Source organism: Engystomops pustulosus, chromosome 1 (assembly GCF_040894005.1).
Source record: "Engystomops pustulosus chromosome 1, aEngPut4.maternal, whole genome shotgun sequence".
Taxonomy (NCBI): Eukaryota; Metazoa; Chordata; class Amphibia; order Anura; family Leptodactylidae; genus Engystomops; species Engystomops pustulosus.
In genome coordinates, this window is record NC_092411.1 from 44,810,533 (window position 1) to 44,816,859 (window position 6,327).

The 6,327-nt window shown below is 39.1% G+C and overlaps 1 long non-coding RNA gene across 1 annotated transcript; it reads right to left on the bottom strand.

Moving 5' to 3' along the window:
* Nucleotides 1-2,425: 2,425 nt before the first annotated feature.
* LOC140072130 (uncharacterized) lies at nt 2,426-6,003 on the bottom strand. Its single transcript, XR_011849181.1, has 3 exons — nt 5,904-6,003; nt 5,456-5,535; nt 2,426-2,704 (listed from the first exon to the last, which is right to left on the bottom strand). It is a non-coding gene; the product is annotated as an uncharacterized lncRNA (long non-coding RNA).
* Between the last annotated feature and the right edge of the window lie 324 nt (nt 6,004-6,327).

The following is a 6,327-nucleotide window of genomic DNA, read 5'->3' on the forward strand; positions in this document are numbered from 1 at the left end:
CAGCACTACTAACTTGTATGTGTTATGTAGACAGCACTACTAACTTGTATGTGTTATGTATACAGCACTACTAACTTGTATGTGTTATTCATACAGCACTACTAACTTGTATGTTTTATGTAGACAGCATTACTAACTTGTATGTGTTATGTATACAGCATTACTAACTTGTATGTGTTATTTATACAGCACTACTAACTTGTATATGTTATGTATACAGCACTACTAACTTGTATGTGTTATGTAGACAGCACCACTAACTTGTATGTGTTATGTAGACAGCACTACTAACTTGTATGTGTTATGTATACAGCACTACTAACTTGTATGTGTTATGTATACAGCACTACTAACTTGTATGTGTTATGTAGACAGCACTACTAACTTGTATGTGTTATGTATACAGCACTACTAACTTGTATGTGTTATGTAGACAGCATTACTAACTTGTATGTGTTATGTAGGCTGCATTACTAACCTGTATGTGTTATGTAGACAGCATTACTAACTTGTATGTGTTATGTAGACAGCACTACTAACTTATATGTGTTATGTAGACAGCACTACTAACCTGTATGTGTTATGTAGACGGCACTACTTACTTGTATGTGTTATGTAGACAGCACTACTAACTTGTATATGTTATGTATACAGCATTACTAACTTGTATGTGTTATGCAGATGCAACACCCTTGCCGATGCAAGGCAGAGAGGTGGTTGCGAATAAGTACCACCATGTAGCTTGCAGCCTGTAAAGGGTCTGATCAGCCCCGCAGCATGTCACTACATAGTCACCACATAACACAGATGAGCACTGCAGCGGTAGATTCTGCCTGGTAAGGCAGGAGTTAATTGTTTTATGTGATGTAATTCCAGCAACCAATCACATGTGTTTATACTTTGTTTCTGTGAGCTGAGATGTAATTGGAGGAGTAGACACCACCTGACCAGTGGGAGTAACAAAACCCCTGGTGAGGAAACGTCTAGAAGGAGAAGAAGACTGGAGTTAATCCAGTGAAGTCAGTCTTAGGCTAGAGTGGACACAGCTCAGTTCAGCTAAGCAAGTCTGTGCAGCCAGCACACCAGACCAGAGCAGGTGAGCCCAGCTCCCTGCCTGAAGAGTGGAGCTAAGAGCTAGTTAGTGAGAGGAAAGGGGTATCATCCTACCTTTAAGGGTGATACCTGAAGCAACCCAGGACAAGCTGAAGCAGCCTACTAGGACACAGCTATCTCCCAGCCTGCCCATTGCATCCAGGCTGATGATCCATCCTGTGGCTCCCTCCAACTACATCTCCAGCATTCCACCAGTCTGTCAAGGCATGTTGATACGGTTCCTGTCGGTTCCAATAAAGAACTGTAAGTAGTTTTTGTTCAACGTCTGCCTCCGTCTGGTCCCTGCTACTATGGCTGTCACCATCACAGGCACCCTGTCCACCACACAGAGACTCATACTCTAGACACCAAAGGGTTGCCCCATGGAGAACCACTATAGCATCCTCTCCCTCATCATTTCTTGCCAACACCACCCTGCTGGAGACCTGCCAGGCTGTAGGACAGCCCTCCGGTCCCCCATACCAAGCACCGTGACACTAGAGTGCCTAGGCCGCAACCGCCAGCCACTCAGGTACTGCGGGCCCCGGCTGTCTCCAGGCCCCAAGAAAAAGCTAGGCGCCGGTGGGGGATGTTGCATAGACATAATTACTAACTTGTATGTGATATGTAGACAGCACTACTAAATGTATGTGTTATGCAGACATAATTACTCACTTGTATGTGTTATGTAGACAGCACCGCTAACTTGTATGTGTTATGTAGACATAATTAGTAACTTGTATGTGTTATGTATACAGCATTACTAACTTGTATGTGTTATGTAGACATAATTAGTAACTTGTATGTGTTATGTAGACAGCACTACTAACCTGTATGTGTTATGTAGACAGGACTACTAAACTTGTATGTGTTATGTAGACAGCACTACTAACCTGTATGTGTTATATTGACAGCATTACTAACTTGTATGTGTTATGTAGACATAATTAGTAACTTGTATGTGTTATGTATACAGCACTACTAACTTGTATGTGTTATGTAGACAGCACTACTAACCTGTATGTGTTATGTAGACAGCACTACTAACTTGTATGTGTTATGTAGACATAATTAGTAACTTGCATGTGTTATATAGACAGGACTACTAACCTGTATGTGTTATGTAGACAGCACTACAGCACTAACAGGTTTGTGTTACGTAGACATAATTACTCACTTGTATGTGTTATGTAGACAGCATTACTAACTTGTGTTATGTAGATAGCCCTACTAACTTGTATGTGTTATGTAGACAGCATTACTAACTTAAATATCAGAAATAAAGAGGATGTGACTACTTATTGTTTTTTGAGGCTCTATGAGCGGGCCTGGACTTAATTTATTTTTGCACTAAAAGATATGAAAATAGTTTTTATTCATGCTGAAAGTATCAGTTTCTTATTTCTTTTTTTAATGTATTGTAGAATAAATGATGCTCTGTTTGTCTTATATTCGGAATCCATTAGCAACTGTATTAAGCCATCCATTTTCAGTTCCGTTGTTTCCCTACTAACCACATCCACTTACATTCTTTGAGGATTTTGTAACATGAGCAAAATGAATTAATATGTAACTGGTAAGATGTGGTGCCTTGGCAAAGTATCATCTGAAGCTGTAAAACAGATAGGAAAAAATAAGGATAAAAATGTGCAGCAAATGGTGTGTTCTTTCTTATTTTACAGAAATATTATTTACATATGATGTAATTAAGTGGCAGTACATTCAAAATTATTACATTGGAATTAAGAAAAAGAACCAGATGTCTGGACCTTTGATGTGAACCCATCAATCATTAATGTAAAGGCTGCAGAAACCCAACTCAAAGGGTAAGTGCAAGGATCCAAGTAGTATGGTTCCCGATTTGCAAGGTTCCTTAAAGAGTAACTGTAAAGCATTTTTTTTTCTATAAATCTGTAGCTCTTGGGATGTAAAACAACTTTGCCTACTATATTTGGTACCTTAAATCCAGTAGTTTCTTTGCTATCCCCCTTAGATTATCTCAGTGATGCAGTAACTGCTTCCTCTCCCTCTGCTGACAAGCCCTGGAGTCGGTATTATAAACAAACTCTACAGACTCTGTGGACTCCTGGGAGAGGAGGAGATGCTGCTCCCTGCACAAAGGGGAGGAGGTCATGTGACAGAGCTTTCTTTCTGTGTATGTAGCAGAGCTCTATGTGTTCCAAGACTGTGGATACAGATGTCTCTAGTACAGAATAGTGAGGTAAAAGATCTCCCCTGTTGCCTATCAGTCACTCCATCCCAGTCTGTGATTCTACAGAATCTTTCTCAGTTTTTCTCTGTCTCTCATGGTGCAGCCCTTCCCCTCCCCTTGTCATCAGCCGTATCAGCTTTGGGCAGATCAGCTATTAACCCTTAGTGCTCACACAGCACAGGCTATAGACTTCATGTAACAGGTTTACTTATTATTTATTCCACTTATTACATATTTCCTACCCCTCCATGTGATGGAACCTGCCAGGCTGGTCACCATATGCATCCTGTATGTGCACTGTGCAGTGTTCAGTGGATTTACTTGTGGGAAACTAAATAGAATTAATGCTAAATTACTTTGGAGAGAACACCATGGGATGGCATCATGCGATCTGTGGGAAAGCTAACTGGCCTTAGCTTGAGGACATAGACTGACAGATATTAGTCTCCGCCCACTTCACCTGTGGGGAGAGATATTTTTGTGAAACACTTTCATAACAGAAAATGCCATAACTTTGGAAAGAAAAGGGTGAGCAGCACAAAGCAGGCATCATGCTGTTTGTTTGTAAAGGGAGAATCAGATATAATAATTTGGTAAAATCATTATAACTTTACAGTTACACTTTAAATCCATTAGCATCCATCAAGAAACCTACCTATCTATAATGAAAATAAACTGTGAAGGGCATAAGGTTTCAACAAGACATGCTGTGTTATATAGTAAAGGGAAGTCAGATAGCTTTAAGACACATGGCTAAACATAATACATTTAAGTTTTAACCTAGTTACAGGAAGGCCTATCTACCTACCTACCTAGCTAAGTACCTACCTATCTATAATTATCCATCTATTATCTATCTATATATCTAACCATCTATCTATGTAACCATCTATCTCTATCCATCAATCCATCTGTCCATCTACCTATCTATCTATCTATCTATCTATCTAGAAAAAGAAAGTCCAAGCAGCACAAACCGTTGATATAGTGGGTGCAGGCATCCTGGGACTGGACCTGAAGTCCCTCCACCTGATGGCGTGCGTTCCAGCATGCGTTTCACCTGATTTTTTGCTCCGCGTTCAAATATGTGAAGATCGGAGGACACAGCTATTACGGGGAGACACCTAGACAACATGCACAATGCTCAATCTCTTTGCACAGAAGCACTATAGCACTTTTTCCTCACATCTGAGGTCAGTGATGGACACTTGAGGGAGAACACTATCACAGGTTTTTACTAAATATTGACCTCCCTAATGTCGTATATATATAAAATGTTTTAATGTATGCACATGGTTATTGTATATAAATGAATTTTTTGTATATCGAATTTTGTATCACAAATATGGTAATATGGTGGGCGTGAGTTGGTGGGTCATGTGACCTCGTGGATATGTATATAATACCGCCATTTACACTGTATAGACGGCTTGAAAAAGGCTCCTTGGAGCCGAAATGTCGCTGTTTTTGCTGCTGACTATGGAATAAAGAAACAGCACTATTTCTTTACCACAATTTGGAGTGCTGCCCGCTTTCTTATATGTATCTATCTATCTATCTATCTATCATCTATCTATCATCTATCTATCATCTATCTATCCATCTATCTATCCATCTATCTATCATCTATCTATCCATCTATCTATCCATCTATCCATCTATCTATCCATCTATCCATCTCATACCTTTCAATCAAAAAAATAAGTAAAGAATGCTCATAAACATTTCATAAGCATCTGATGCTTCTGCGGTTATCATCTTAGTAGGGATAATAATGTCCCTTGGTTCCGTTTTCCTCTATAACTATTTATTTGACTCATATCTTACTTCTTTTGAATTAAGTGCAATGGGGAAGAAATGATCTGCAGTGGATATGGAGCAATGTAGCATTTGTGACTGAAGGGAATCCCAGTATACCGTTCTGCAGACACAGTCATGGCATGCCTCTTCTCTCACGGGACATAGTTAGCAAGCCTCCTTGACAGAGGCCAGAGGCAAGAAAAGACAACCTTCAGTGCTAAAATATGTTTGCATACATATAAAAGACAATGTAACCCTTCCAATTGAGCAATTAAGACTGAATATATTTAAAAATTAAATGTAGGGCTGTAATAACTGCAGAGCAAATACCAACTTCCCTCCATTTCTCACCGCTATGATGGTCGCTGCTGTCAAGCTTGCCAGAACTCATGTTCGTTATGATTGAATATCAATATTTGTTTTTGTTGGCACTTGAAAGGAAGATAAAAATCAAGGCTCCATTATATAACAATGAATTTGAATACATAGTTTTGTGCAAGTTAACTTTATGCCAATCCAATTACTTCCTAGACTATGAAGAGATGGACTTTAAGGAGATGTCCATCCCACAATCTTGATATAATTATTCCAGAAAAGCTAAAAGGTTTTTGATATACTTTATTTTACCTATAATTAATTCATTCATGTGAGTTTTAGGTTTAAGTACCCGTATATGGGTAGTAAACACTATGGTACATCCTGCCCATATGCCCATAGGGGGCAAACATAATTACAATTAATCTGTAGAGTAAGTGGCAGTGATATGATCTGTGAATATTATACTATAATCACGGTTTACCTGTATAAACAATGACAATGGGGTACAAAGTTGGATGACTTTTCAGGGTAGGGTGCCTCCAAGTAGGATAGTATTTAGACCAGTGTTCAGTGTCTCATTCCGTCCTGTGGGAAAACAACATGGATGAGTTTGATAGTTTAACTTGACCAATCCATGGTTGCAAAATTCTAAAATACAATGAATAGCCGAGATCTTCTCATGAACCATCATTTTGGTGATGTTGACCTTCTCCATAGACAGATGCTTGCAGAGTTTTCAAGTTTATCAATTAACACCCACGATTAGAGCTGAAATTTGATGGTTCCGCACATCACTATTCCTTTTTAGGGAATAGGGAATGTATTGTGTGGGCCTCATAATAATTCTGGTGTATTCAAGTTCTCTGGCACTTGGAACAACACCAGAATATGTTTATATATATTTT